The sequence below is a fragment of the Scyliorhinus torazame genome, chromosome 2 (assembly GCF_047496885.1).
Source record: "Scyliorhinus torazame isolate Kashiwa2021f chromosome 2, sScyTor2.1, whole genome shotgun sequence".
NCBI lineage: Eukaryota > Metazoa > Chordata > Chondrichthyes > Carcharhiniformes > Scyliorhinidae > Scyliorhinus > Scyliorhinus torazame.
Window position 1 is genome coordinate 354,131,279 of NC_092708.1, and position 15,339 is coordinate 354,146,617.

At 48.0% G+C, this 15,339-nt stretch overlaps 1 protein-coding gene across 2 annotated transcripts in view; it reads left to right on the forward strand.

Moving 5' to 3' along the window:
• Positions 1-13,699: 13,699 nt before the first annotated feature.
• The window catches only part of pcnx4 (pecanex 4), an 84,086-nt gene continuing 82,446 nt past the window's right edge, over positions 13,700-15,339 (forward strand). The window contains exon 1 of one of the 2 annotated variants that reach the window (XM_072491672.1): positions 13,700-13,806. The gene's annotated coding sequence lies outside the window, so the exon portion shown is untranslated. The other variant, XM_072491681.1, reaches the window with a different exon arrangement.

A 15,339-nucleotide genomic window follows, 5' to 3' on the forward strand; every position in this document is an offset into this window, starting at 1 on the left:
GTGTTTCAATCCGTCATTTTGGTTTCTCAGTAACCTAAGAATAAAGTGCTGAACGTATGCCTGACATTAAGAGTACATTAAAAAATGGAATTATTCACAAAACGTAATTAAGTTAAAAAAAGACAGGGCAAGAATAGGGTCACTAAGAAATGGACAGGATAAAAATCATAAGGGAGGGGGCGACAACAAAATGGCAGAGCCAGTAATTAATTACTTTGTTTCTGTATTTACCAGTGAGGTGGAGCAGATGGAGATGAGATTAGAAATTATGTAACCTCATTTAAAAACTGGAGAAATATTAAATAAACTAAGCAAACTCAAAACAGGATAAAAATTCTAGGTCTGGATGGATTTCATTGGCACATTATAAAACAATCTAAGGAATAGATGGCAGAGGCACTATTACACGTACTTAATTATTCATTAGTAAAACATGCGATGACATATGACTGGCAGATAGCTAATGTTAGACCTATGGAGACAGAATATGTGCAGAACTGTACACTGGTCAGTTTGACATTGGTGGGGTAGGAAAGATAACAGAACTCCCACTGAAAGAGAAGACCATCTGTCCAGCTATCTCCTTATGACACTCTGTCAATTTTTGTTTGACAGTGATCCTGTGAGGCCCCTTGGAACAATTTAAAGGTGTTCTATATGCAATTGTTGCTGTTATTAATGCTTAAACCAGCAAGAATTTAAAGTAGCCAATTTTTATGAGTAGCCTGAAGTTTTCATCCGTTGGGCACGCACATTCAGCGGCCTGGAAGCAGATGCGAAACGTGTTCCTGGACCATGGTCGGTCCAGGAGCACAATTGATTGATTGATTGATATTTATTGTCACATGTACTGAAGTACAGTGCAAAGTATTTTTCTGCGGCCGAGGGAACGTACACAATATGTACATAGTAGACTAAAGAATAATCGACAGAGTACATTGACAAATGGTACATTAACAAATAGTGATTGGTTACAGTGCGGAACAAGGGCCAAACAAAGCAAATACATGAGCAAGAGCAGCATAGGGCGTCGTGAATAGTGTTCTTACAGGGAACAGGTCAGTCCGAGGGAGAGTCGTTGAGCAGTCTACTAGCTGTGGGGAAGAAGCTGTTCCTATGTCTGGATGTGCGGGTCTTCAGACTTCTGTATCTTCTGCCTGATGGAAGAGTCTGGAAGAGGGTAAAGCCTGGGTGTGAGGGGTCTCTGACAATGCTGTCTGCCTTCCTGAGGCAGAGGGAGGTGTAGACAAAACCAATGGGAGGGTGGCAAGCTTGTGTGATACGTTGGGCTGCCAATGCGATGCCAATTTCACAATGACCATCCAACACGAGACGCACTCTGTGAAAGGCTGGGCACAGCCAGGTAGGTCCAGCAGTGAAAAGACACCAAGAAAAGGGAGGGTGTGGGCTTGTGTTTCTAATCTGCTCCCTTAGGGGGACAGCCGAGCAGTCTAAAGGAGCTTCTGAGCCATGAAAAATAAATATCGATGCCAAAACTAAGTGGCAAGGCAGCACAATCAAGCACAGACCTCAGCCCTGACAGTTCATCCCGTCCTGGATCAGGATTGCAGCTAAATCGTGAAGCCCACATGGCCAAATAGCCTGCTCGCCAACTGTAAAAGCAGACAAGCTACGTATAATTACTTTTATTTGACCCTTATGGGCTAAATTGCCTGCTTACGTTTTAGCGATCGCGCTCCCACCTGAGCCCCAGGACCAAAATATTTTGCAATTGAGCAATGATGTCAGGACATGCATCTGACATCTTCTCCTGTGATTTCACCGGTTTCCGGGTTGGGCGGGCGTGAACAACGGAAAATTCTGGCCCAAATTTCAAGGGAGCAACCATTTATACTGCATGAGAAAAAAGTGCTGATTGGTTGAGATGTTGCCATAGAGAATGCACCAGGGAACTATTGTTCCCCAAGGTTTTTGTTTAATTCAAAAGACACAATGCCCGCACTTGTTTATTTTGCCTGCAGTTGACTGATCCCTGCTTGTAACTTCGAGCAAGCATAAGTGAATCACATTGCAAGCCTGACTGATGTTCTGCCCAATATTGGAAGATGTATTTCACTCTCATTTAGTATTAGGATGAACAAGGAGTTTGTTACTTCAGATTTTCTTCTTCATTTGTTCTTGGATTGTGGGCAACACCATCAAGCACTATTTATTACCCTGAGGGCATTAAATGCCAAATATAAAGTTTTGGACTGGAGTTACGTGTAGGCCAGGTCAGATTGGGCTGATGGGTTCCTTTCCTGAAGGCCATCAATAAACCAGTGGGTTCTTACAACAATCCAGCTGCTTCTATGATGCCAACCAACAAATTGACAGATATGCTGCATTCAATTTCACAGCTGGGATCATGGGTTTTGAACTCAGGCTCTGGGTTAAGAGTTTCCTCTCAAACTTGCATGCACCACCACAATTGTGCAGCCAATAATAGTGCAATTGCTTTAAAAAAAAACATTCACAAATTTATGATTGGTAACCTGGTTCAGTTTTATTAATACAGCTGAAAATGGGTTCATCAAATCAATCAAACATTTTTGTTCTTTATTATTTCATGGGACGTGGGCAGCACTGGCAAGACGAGGGAATTGCCCATCCCTGGTTGGCCTTGAACTGAGAGGCTGGCGAGGCCATTCAAGAGAGCAGTTAAGAGCCAACTACATTGAATTTCCGGTTGTGACCATGGAGTGAGTGGTCACACACAGGGCGGCTCCTGCATGAAGGCACAGAAAAAAGCTCTTTTTACCCGCTATTGGGTGGAATTTTGATAAAAAGGCAGAGGTGAATGTTAGAGGAGTAGTTTCCCCTGGGAATGGTATGTCTGCTGGCTATCAGACCCAGCAGAAAACAGTGAGAGTTGACTGAAAAGTTGGACGGAGCCTTTGCTGCAGCAGCCACTGTAAACATGCAGGTGGGGGAAGGGTTGATGCAAGTTGGAAGGCCCAGATGGAGGAGCTAATGGTGTTTATTAAAGAGGGATTCTGCAGGCAGAGGAAGGAAATGCGTGAGGATCGCTCAAAGGCCATCAAAGGAGCTGTGGGACCCCTGAAGAGTTCTCTGGAACAGGTGGAGAGGTGTTTGGAGGTGCAGGGGTCGCCGATTCGGGAGATTGAAGTTGTGCCCTCGGACCTCAGCACTCGTGTGGTGGCTCTGGAGGCGAAGGTGGGGCTCCTAGCGGACCTGTGCTAAACGTTGAGGGTAAAGGTGGAGGAGCAGGAGAATGCCTCGAGAAGGCAGAACCTGCAAATAGTGGGCCTTCCTGAAGGAGTGGAAGGTGTGAGTGCCACGAGGTATGTCTCGAAGATGCTGGCGGGGCTGATGGCAGAAGGGGTGACAGATAAGGCGCCCGGTGAACCGAGCACATAAGTCCCTGAGGCAGAGCCTCAGAGCTGGGAGCCACTGCGGGCGGTGATCGTGAGACTCCACAAAATTTGAGGAGAAAGAGGAGACTCTACGATGGGCCAGGGAGAAGCATACCTGTGACTCGGAGGAGAATAGTATCAGAATTTATCAGGACATCAGAGTCAAGTTGGCAAAACGGCGGGCAGGCTTCAACAAGGCCAAGGCGGTGCTGTACCGGCGACAGATCAGGTTTGGGGTGCTCTACCCGGCAAAATTATGGGTGACGTTCGGAGGCCGGGAGTATAATTTTGAAACCCCAGAAGCTGCCGAAGACTTCATTAAGGAGCATAAACTGGGGGAGAACTGAGCGGACAATGCTTGGGAACTGGGGTGCTGGCACTTTGTAATAGTTGGGAGCATGTTTGGTGGGGGTAGGGATTGGGGGATTTTGGTCTTTTGTTGGGGGGAGTTGCTGTTTAATGTTGAGATTGTAAGGGGTTGTAGGGGTGAAGAGTTTATGTGGGGTTGGATGTTCCCATCCACCCCTCCTGTTTTATGGGACTATTTGTGTTTAACATTTGTTTGTTTGCTTTTGGAGAAGGCTGCTTGGAGTTCAGGAGTAGTCCCTGTTTGGATGGGGAGGGTAAGGCCAGCAGGGAGACTTCCTCCTTGAGCTGAGGAGTGGTGGGGGGGAAGGGGAAGACATTGGTAGGTGCCTTTGGGCAGGGGGGGCCGTGCTAACAGATTATGCTGGTGAACGGAAGTGAGGTGCTGGGGGAGAAAAGGGGTGGCCGAGGGAGGGGAGGGAGGGGAATCGAGAGATGTGTGTGTGTGTGGGGGGGGGGGGGGTTGTTGCGACGTGTCAGGGGGTGAGAGATGGTCAGGGCGGAGGAAGGGGCCATCTGGAATGGGCTAGGTATAGGGTGGAATTAAGGGAGCGGGAGTTAAGTGGGGAAGATGACGGACGGTAGAGGGAATTGGAGGTGCAAGCCTCCGGTAAGGTTGGTAACATGGAACCAGGGGACTGAATGGGCCGGTTAAAAGGTCACGGGTGTTCGCGCACCTCAGGAGCTTGAAAGTGGGGGTGGTCTTTCTGCAGGAGATGCACCTCCGTGTGAAGGACCCTGTTAGGTTAAGAAAGGGGTGGGTAGGGCAGGTTTATCACTTGGGGTTTGATTTGAATTCGAGTGACGCGGCGATTTTAATGAGCAAAGAAAATGCGATTTGTGAGTGCTAACGAGGTGATGTATCTGGGTGGGAGATATGTGATTGTGAGTGGGGTATTGGAAGGGGCACCGGTGGTGTTGGTAAATGTGTATGCCCCAAATTGGGATGATGTGGGTTTGATGAAGGGGTTGCCGGCAACGATCCCGGATTTGGCACCAGTTGATCATGAGAGGAGATTTTAACTGTGTCCTGGAGCCGATTGGTCGAGCCCCAGGTTGATAAGTAGGGTACGAATGGCAAGGGGGCTGGGGGTGTTTATGGAGAGGATGGGTATGGTGGACCCATGGCATTTTCAGAACTCGAGGGGGGGGGGAAGGGAGCATTCCTTCTTTTCACACGTCCATAAAGTGTATTCGAGGATTGATTACTTTGTGAGTTGAGAGATTTTGGTTGGGGTGGAGAGGGCAGAGTATGCGGGGATAGTTATTTCGGACCATGCGCCCCACTGGTTGGAGATTTGGTTTAGAACTGTATGAGAGCAGAGGCCGGGGTGGAGGTTTGACGCGGGGTTGTTGGCGGATGGAGGTTTTTGTGATAAGGTGCGGGTGACGATTAAGGAGCATGTGGAGTTGAATCAGAATGGTGAGGTGTCGGCGGCCATTTTTTGGGAAGCACTGAAGGCAGTGGTCCGAGGGGAAATTATTTTGTTTAAGGCTAGTGCGGATAGGGAAAGGAGGGAGGAACATGACTGTCTAGTGGGCGAGAAAGTGGAGGTGGACATGGAATATTCAAGGGTGCCCACCGTGGAGGGATTGGCAAGGAGGAAAATGTTGCAGGGGGGTTTTGACAGGCTGACAACGGGGAGCGCCGTAAAGCAACTGCGTAGGGCAAGAAGGATGCATTATGAGTATGGGGAGAAGGCGAAACGTATGCTGGCGCACCAGCTGCGGTAGCAGGCTGCGTCCAGGGAAATATTGAAGATACGAACTGGGGCTGGGGATGTGGTGTTGGAGCCAGGGAAGATAAACGAGGCGTTTAGGGATTACTACCAGGGACTTTACGAGGTGGACCCGGGGGGAGAGGAGGGGGACATGGGGCGGTTTCTGGATGAGCTGGAATTTCCCAAGATGGAAGAAGCAAAGAGGCAGGCGTTGGAGGAACCACTGGGGCTGAGGGAGGAACTGGATAGTATGAAGTCGGAGAAGCCCCCTGGGTCGGATGGGTACACGGTGGAATTTTATATGGAATTTGCGACGAACCTGGCACCACATCTGTTGGGGGCGTTTAATGAAGCACTGGAGAAGGGGGAGTTGCCGGAGACGATGAAGCAGGCAGTAATCACACTATTCCCCAAAAAAGGGAAGGATCCGGTGGAATGTGGGTCGTAGAGACCCATATGAATATTGAACACATCTGTGAAAGTTGGCTAAGTTGTTGGTGGGGAGGATGGAGGACTGTGTCCCGGGGGTGGTTGCAGATCAAACAGGCTCTGTGAAGGGCAGGCAGCTCACGAGTAATACAAGACGGCTGTTGAATGTGGTTATGAATCCGTCGGGGGCTCTGCTACCAGAGGTGGTGGTGTCCGTGGACGCGGAGAAAGCATTTGATCAGGTGGAGTGGCGGTACTTGTTCGAGGTTTTGTGAAGGTTTGGGCTGAGATTTGTGGCATGGGTCCGGCTGCTGTATGTGGCACCAAGGGCAAAGGTGACGATGAATGATATGAGCTCACAAAGCTTTGACTTACACAGGGGTACGAGGCAGGGATGCCTGCTGTACCATTGCTGTTTGCGCTGGCCATAGAGCCGTTGGTGATGGCTCTCAGGGGGTCGGCGGAGTGGCGGGGGATTATGAGGGACAGAGGGAGCATCGTGTGTCGCTCTATGCCGATGACCTCTTGCTGTATGTTTCGGATCCATTGGAGAGTATGGGAAGGATTATGTGCCTGCTGGGAGGTTTGGAGGGTTCTCGGGGTACAAACTGAATGTAGGGAAAAGTGAGGTATTCCTGGTGACTGAGCTGGGACAGCGGGCTAATTTAGGGGGGGGTGCCATTTATGGCAGCGAGGGCTAGGTTTAGGTATTTGGAGATTCAGGTAGCGAGGGAATGGACGGGGCTCCATAAGTGGAACTTAACGAAGCTGGTGGAGGAGGCCAGAGAGGATCTGAGAAGGTGGGTTACACTGCACTTAATATTGGTGGGGAGGGTCCAAATGGTGTAAATGAATATTCTGCCGAGATTCTTATTTATCTTTCAGGCTCTCCCGATATTTAAAACAAAGGCCTTTTTTCGGAAAGTGGACCCGATCATCTCGGACTTTGTATGGGCGGGGAAGGTGCCGAGGGTGGGGAGGACCCTGCTACAGAGGCAGAGGCAGCAGTGGGGTTGGCGTTTCCGAACTTGCTTCATTGTTGGGCGGCGAATGTGGACAAGGTGAGGTGGTGATGTGAAGGAGAAGGGGTAGAGTGGGTTAGGATGGAGGAGGAATCTTGTAAGGGGTCTAGTTTGAGGGCTATGGTGATGGCAGCGTTGCCAATGGCTCCGAGTAGGTACTCAGAGAGCCCGGTGATGCAATCCATGGTGAAGATATGGAATCAGCTGAGGAGGCATTTTAGGGTGGAAGGGATGTCAGTGCTAACGCGCTGTGCGAGAATCATGAGTTTGAGCCGGGGGGGTTGGATAGTGTATGCAGGAGGTGGAGGGAAGTGGGGCTGGTCAAGGTGAGCGATTTGTATTTGGAGGAAGGGTTCACCAGTCTGGAGGAGCTAAGGGAGAGGGTAGAGCTGCCGAGGGAGAGTGAGTTCAGGTATCTGCAGGTTATGGACTTTGCGCGAAAGGTCTGGAGGGGGGTTCCCTCAGTTGCCGGGATACACCCTGCTGCAGCGACTGCTGCTTCCGGATGTGTAAGAGAAGAATTGGGGATATATCCAAGTGGCTGGGGTAGCAGGGAGGCGAGCGGGTGGTGAAGATCAAAGATAAATGGGAAGCGGAGTTGGGAGGGGAGATCAATTGGGGATCATGGAGTGAGGCACTGCGTAGGGTAAATGGGACCTCCTCTTGTGCAAGGATGAGCCTGATACAGTTTAAGGTGGTGCACAGGGAACATATGACTTGGGCGAGAATGAGTGGGTTCTTTCAGGGGGTAGCAGATGAGTGTGAGAGGTGTGGGCAGGGGCTAGCGAATCATGCGCACATGTTTTGGGGTTGCGAAAAATTGGGAATATTCTGGGCGGGAGTGTTCGCGGTCTTAGCCAAGGTAGTGGAAGAGAGGGTGGACCCGGACCATTTGGTGGCGATATTCGGGGTTTCAGAGAAGTCAGAGTTCACGGAGAGGAGGAAGGCCGATGTCTTGGCCTTTGCCTCTCTGATTGCTGAGCGGCAAATTTTGCTGGAGTGGCGTCCGGCATCGCCACCGGGGGTAGCGGCTTGGTTGGGCGGTTAGAGGAGATAAAGTACGAGTTAAGGGGCTCAGCAGGGGGATTTGAGAAATAGTGGGGGGTTTGTGACAGTGTTTGAGGAGCTGTTTGGCACAAGGCGGGGGGGAGAGAAGAGGGTGAAAAAGGCGTAAAATCTGTACAGACTGTATAGTTGATTGTTGGGAAGTATGTTTTCTGGGATGTTTATTTGCTGTAACCTGTTTTGATACATGTTTGTAATAAAATACATTTAAAAAAAAGAGCCAACCCCATTGCTGTGTCTGGAGTCACGTGTAGGCCAGGCCAAGTAAGGACGGCATTCCATCCCGCCAGGACATTAGTGAACTAGATAGGTTTTTATGACAAATCGGCAATGGTCTCATTGTCCTCATTAGACTTTTAATTCCAGATTTTTATTGAATTCAAATGTCACCGTCTGCTGTGGTGGGATTTAAATCCAGGTCTCCAGAGCATTACACTGGGTCTCTGGGTTACTAGTCCAGTGACAATACCCCTATGCCACCACCTCCCCAATAAGAACATCCAATCCAGCACCTGTGAATAATCTAATTTTAAATCTCCTATTGACGATATTACATCGTTTAGTGATGTACACAGTTTCTTTGTAAATTAAATATTATTAATGTTTAAGATTCTTTAAGACATGCCTATTCGTACCTTTATATCTAAAAACAATCTTAATTTTGAAAGCCTTTTTGAGCTGTTGTAATCTTCACAATTGGCAGAAACCCACCATGCTCATTTTGATTGGCGACATGGCCTGTTTGTGTGCAGGATCTGTTTCAAGTGCGATGTTTCTTAAACCAGTGTTAAAGATTGCAGAAACATGGGCCCATAGTGTCCTGGCTCCCCAGTGTCGGATTTGGGGAATACCCCAAAGATGCACTGGGGGACTCCCTTTTGGACGTTCACAGGTAAGGCTTTACGCAGCAATTGCCCAGAAGCGCTAATTTCCCCATGATAATTGCATGGCATTGGAACCAACCAACAAAGCGATTTAAATTGCCAACTTTGGATGCTTCTGCCAGTTTTACATCAATAGTTACTCTGAAAGAGTTAGAAAAAATAAAACCTCTTCTAATTTCAGCATAATTATTTTAAATACCCAGACCAAGCCCCACACGGGCAACCCCCATACTCCGAACCCTCGACCCCACCAACTAATCAACCCCAAGGTATTCCCAACCCCATACACCACCACTCCACATGATCCTCCACCCCACCACAAATCTGCAAACCTGACCCGACACCCCCACCTTGACTCGACCCCGCACCCTGCCTGCTGGTGTGGACCCGACACCACTCCCCACAGAATGATCCAGGTCCCTGGCATCTGAAAATGAAATGAAAATGAAAATGAAATGAAAATCGCTTATTGTCACAAGTAGGCTTCAAATGAAGTTACTGTGAAAAGCCCCTAGTCGCCACATTCCGGCGCCTGTTCGGGGAGGGTGTTACGGGAATTGAACCGTGCTGCTAGCCTGCCTTGGTCTGATTTCAAAGCCAGCGAATTAGCCCTGTGCTAAACAGCCATCTGCACCAGATCAGGCTTGACCCGCATCTGGGAGCAGACATGACCTCCCCACCCCCATAACTTCGCTGCCCATCTACAGCGCTGCCTGAGCACCCCCCCCACCAAATTCCAAGCACTGGAATTAGGGGTATTAGGGGCGGCACAGTAGCACAGTGATTAGCACTGTTGCTTCACAGCGCTGGGGTACCAGGTTCGATTCCCGGCTTGGGTCACTGTTGGTGTGGAGTCTGTACGTTCTCCCCGTGTCTGCGTGAGTTTCCTCCGGGTGCTCCGGTTTCCTCCCACAAGTCCCGAAAGACGTGCTGTTGGTGAATTGGACATTCTGAATTCTCCCTGTGTGTACCCGAACAGGCGCCGGAATGTGGCGACCAGGGGCTTTTCACAGTAACTTCATAGAATCATAGAATTTACAGCGCAGAAGGAGGCCATTCGACCCATCGAGTCTGCACCGGCTCTTGGAAAGAGCACTCTACCCAAGCCCACACCTTCACCCTACCCCCATAACCCAGTAACCCACCCATCACTAAGGGCAATTTTGGATTCTAAGGGCAATTTAGCATGGCCAATCCACCTAACCTGCACATCTTTGGACTGTGAGAGGAATCCGGAGCACCCGGAGGAAACCCACGCTAACACAGGGAGAATGTGCAGACTCCACACAGACAGTGACCCAAGCAGGGAATCGAACCTGGGATCCTGGAGCTGTGAAACAATTGTGCTAACCACAATGCTACCGTGCTGCCCAAATATCAGCAATACCAGGGATTTGAAGACTGCACTGCAGATTAATAGGTAGAATTTTGCAGGGTACACAAAGACCTGCAGGTGAAGATTGAAAAAGGAATAAATACACAGTTGCAGTGTTAATGTAAGTTTACTTGTGACAATAAATATTATTATATTATACTTACCTGAATGCTTACCTTCTCCCTGGCCTGTCAGGTTCACTGGGCCCTTTAAACCAACTTGCTTTCCAGCAGCCATGGCATGGCCTCCCTGAGCTTGCTGGAGTTGTATCGTGCTGTGGTGCTCTTTCGCTGCAGGCTCCAAGCAGCCCCAGCCAACGGAGGTTTGAATCAAGTTTTCGAGAGCAGGTTAGTGCACTTTAAACTCTTGCAATTCCAGGAGGCCATGACGTTATGCCACTGGGTGGAAATTATGGTCCATGATTTTCCCTCGACCTAACTGGTTTGGCCAATTTCAGGTTCCGCCAGGGAACTAGGTCGGGGGGATCTGTGAACATCACCAGCTTGTATAGATAGAAAATATTTTTTCTATGTTGACTAAAAGGAGTAACACGAGTCATTCAAAATCCTGAGGGATCTGGATGAAGTAGACAGGGAGAAGCTGTTTACAATCATGAAATGACCGAGGAGGAGACAGCTCAGATTTAAAGTAATTTGCAAAAGAAGCAAAATCAATATGAGAAAAACTATCTTTCATGCAGCAAGTAATCCCTGGAATGCACGGAGTGTGGCGGAGGCAGGTTCAATCAAGGCATTCAAAAGGGAATTAGACTGTTGCCCAAAAAGCAACAATGTGCAGGGTTATGGGGAGGTGGGAGAATGGTGCAAAGTAAACTGCTCATTCGGAGAACCGGTGCAGACAGATGGGCTGAATGGCCTCCTTATACTTTGTAAAAATTTTGCCACATAATTATCAGTAACTGTTCCTGAAAGAAATGCAGATGAGGTGGGCTTGAGTCTCCACAACAACGTTCTTTGATTTGCATTAGTTGCAAGTTATGGATAAATATCTTGCACTAGATGCACGAAATAACTGAAAAATGATCCCTAAAATCAAATGTTGTTACCTTGTAACTATTTCTGGTACTCCAAATAACCGTAATAATAAAAGGGGGGAAATGAGCAATACCAGGGATTTGAAGACTGCACAGCAGATTAATAGGAAGAATTTTGCAGGGTACACAAAGACCTGCAGGTGAAAATTGAAAAAGGAATAAATACACAGTTGAAATGAGTTAATGGTAAGAGGTTAAAACATTGTTAATCTATCATTGGGGAGTCAGTGGCACAGAGGTAATGTCACTGGACTAGTAAGACAAAACTAATGCTCTGGGAACATGGGTGGCAGCTGGTGGAATTTAAATTCAATTAGTAAAACAGAGTCAGAGTTTTACAGCACAGAAAATGGCCCTTCGGCCCATCGTATCTGTGCTGGCATCAAATACCTATCTATTCTAATCCTATTTTCCAGCACATGGTGCGTAGCCTTGCATGCTATGCTGTTTCAAGTGCCTGTCTAAATGCTTCTTAAATGTTGTGAGGGTTCCCACCCCCACCGCCCTTTCGGATTCCAGATTCCCACTACCCTCTGGGTGAAAAATGTTTTCCTCAAATCCCCTCTAAATCTCCTGCTCCTTACCTCAAGTCTATGCCCCCTGGTTATTGTCCCTTCTACAAAGGGGAAATGTTTCTTCCTATTTACCCTATCTATAAATCTCATAATTTTGTACACCTCAAGGAGGTTCCCCACTCGGCCTTCTATGCTCTAAGTATGAGAAATGAGCAATTTATGTTGTTTTTACATGAATAACTCTGGTTCACAAAGAAGATGTCAACAATAGTGCTTGATGGGAAATAAGATGTCAAGTGGAGTTTTGTGTAAGCTGCAGTGCCCAAGTTGTTGTAACTCTGAACGTGACTGACCTTCGGGAATGAACAGGATTTACAATAACAGGATGCAGGTGCAGATGGGGGGGGCCTCATCCTACATCAGTCCAAAGATGTGCAGGTTAGGTGGATTGGCCATGATAAATTGCCCTTAGTGTCCAAAATTGCCCTTAGTGTTGGGTGGGGTTACTGGGTTATGGGGATAGGGTGGAGGTGTTGACCTTGGGTAGGGTGCTCTTTCCAAGAGCCAGTGCAGACTCGATGGGCCAAATGGCCTCCTTCTGCACTGTAAATTCTATGATAATCTATGATAATCATTTTTAATTGACGGTTCAAGGGTGTATCAGGAGCTAACAGAAACCACTGCTAGGCGAAGCAAGGGGGAAGCCAAAGTGAACATAACAAGTCCAAATAAGGAATCACTGATAAGGAAATTGCCAGAGTGGGGTATGTTTCTCAGAGATTGTATATAAAAAAACCATGCTGTGTTAATTCTGCGTGTCTGCTAAATATTGACAAGCAGCACCCGTTCTTGCAAGATCGATTGAATAAAATACTTCTTCAGAATTTGGCTAAGTGTAAATTATTATCAAGGGAGCGGTGTTTCTCACATAAGGAAAACAACCCCAGCCTATCCAACCTCTCTTTATAGCTGAAACACTCCAGACCATCTGGAATTAAAAGCTAGTCTCAATATTAATGATAATGAAACTATTGTCCACTGTTGTAAAAACCCTGCTTCACTATTGTCCTTTGGGTTAAGAAAATCTACTGTCTGGCCTACAAATATTTAACATTTATTGACAACTCAAGAATACAAAAGAATCCGCAACATCCTAAAAAGTCACAAAATATGCTACAAGACACCAAAAAACAAAACCACCAGCTCTTGAGCCCCTCCCCCCCCCCGCGCCGCATGGTATCCCTGCATCGGTGGAAAGGCGACCAAACTAGCAGCACAGACCACTGGAAAAGGACACAGCGGCGCAGGGCACGATGTGAGAGAACACTCCCCTCCCACGAGGAGGCAGTTTAACCCAAAACAGTTCCTTTAAACAAACCATCAGCTGCAAAGCCAGCATAGGGCTACCTTTCCCCCCTGCACCCCTCCCTCCCCAACACCAGCCCATCGGTGGAAAGGTGCCCAAACGGGCAGCAGACTGGTCTTGCCTACACGCGACTCCAGTCTAGACCCCCAGTAATGTGGTTGATTCTTCACTACCCTCTTGCACAATGGCTGCCAAACCACGCAAATCAAGGGCAATTAGGGATGGGCAACAAATGTCTGTCTTGCCGGCAACTCCCACATACCATGAAATAATGCTCCCCCCCACCTGCCCCGCCCCTCCCCTGGCAAAAACTGCGCCCGCGGGTGAGGTGGGATGAGAGGCCCCGGGAGAGGAGGGGGAGGCAGGCTGGGGAGAGGCCCGCTGGTGAGGTGAGTGGCAGGCTGGGGAGAGGGCCACAGCTGCTGGGTTTATAGCCTTTGGCTCGCTCCCGGGTAGTGTTTGCGCTCGCGGCCGGCAGGGCCCGGCGCAGGCGCCCTCGCCGTGCCACGGGCGAGGTCAGGCGCATGCGCACTGTCGACTATTGTGCTGGCTTGAATGGCCAAGCGGCGGCAGGCGTCCTGACAATGACCGAGGAGCGGCGCGGAGGCTGGCGTCTGATGTTGGGAGTGTCGGTGAGTCAGTCCGGGGGAGGTGATCTGTTAGCAGCAGAGAGGAAAGAGGAGGAGGAGAAGGAGGTATTTGGGCCGCCTGTGTGTGAGGGTGATTGTTTACGGTTGTGCCATAGAAACGAGTAGCGGCGGGGAGCCGCTGGCTCGATGTCCCTTCAAATGGCAGGTACGTTATCTAAAGAGGGCATTGGACCGTAAAGCCAGTGCCTGTTAGCTTGGGCAGCTGGAAGGGATGGTTCATGTTGATAAAATACAATCCTGACGGAGTGGTGTGCTTGCTTAACATATTACTGGATTGTGTACTGTTTCCTCCCCACTGAAATTAAATTGCTAACCATGGCACAGATCAAGCCCCAGATGAGGTGCTAATGCCTTTTCTTGCCAACTTGAGTCTTGTACCTCTCTCTTGTGAAGACCATGAATTGGATTCAATTTAAATTTGAATTGTTTTTTGGAGCAAGCAATGAGATGGACCCTGTCCTCTCTGCACCTAATCAAATCGCTCATGGGCCGAGCTGGACGACTTGTAAGCTCCGATCACCCTGACCCATAATGACCAGGTGGAAAACTTGTTTTTTTCCGCCTCCTGTGGTATGTTTGATATTTCTATTTATTGCCCATAATATGCGGTACAAAATTGTTCACATTTTTTATAGTTTTATGGCTTTTAATATTACTTTTTGGCTTTTGTAATTTCATAAACAAAAACCGCCCACATGTCACCAATCTTGATTTGATGACGAAGGTTGGAAATTTTATTAATTCTTGATTTTTAAAAAATCTGATGCACCAACAGTTTATGTTCGGTGTTATGTTTATGTAAACCACCAAAATGTCTTGTAGCATCCTGAAAACAATCTCCAATATAATATCTGGCTAAGGACATTGTTTTGGCAACTTAATAAATTATGTTTGGTGTAACCTGGATCCTAGAAGACCAAAGCCAAAAGCACTTTTTTGAAATCTGATGACCTCGAATGAGCTAGGTGTTGAAGTTGTTTCCCAAAAGACTGATAACAATAAGCAATTCATTAGATTACTGCGGATGTTGGAATTTGAAACGAAAACAGAAAATGCTAGAAACTCTCAGCAGGTCTGGCAGCATCTGTGGAGAGAGAATAGCTAATGTTTTGAGTCTGGGGTGTCATTAAGACTCGAAACATTAGCTCTGTTCTCACTCCACAGATGCTATCAGACCTGCCGAGTGGTTCCAGCATCTTTTGTTTTTGTTGTTGGAGCAATTCACGAGGGGACATAGCTTTAAATTGAGGGGAGATAGATATAGGACAGATGTCAGAGGTAGGTTCTTTACTCCGAGAGTAGTAAGGGCATGGAATGCCCTGCCTGCAACAGTAGTGGACTCGCCAACACTAAGGGCATTCAAATGGTCATTGGATAGACATATGGACGATAAGGGAATAGTGTAGATGGGCTTTAGAGTGGTTTCACAGGTCGGCGCAACATCGAGGGCCGAAGGGCCTGTACTGCGCTGTAATATTCTATGTTCTAATTCATTAGCCTGTCTCAATAGACAAT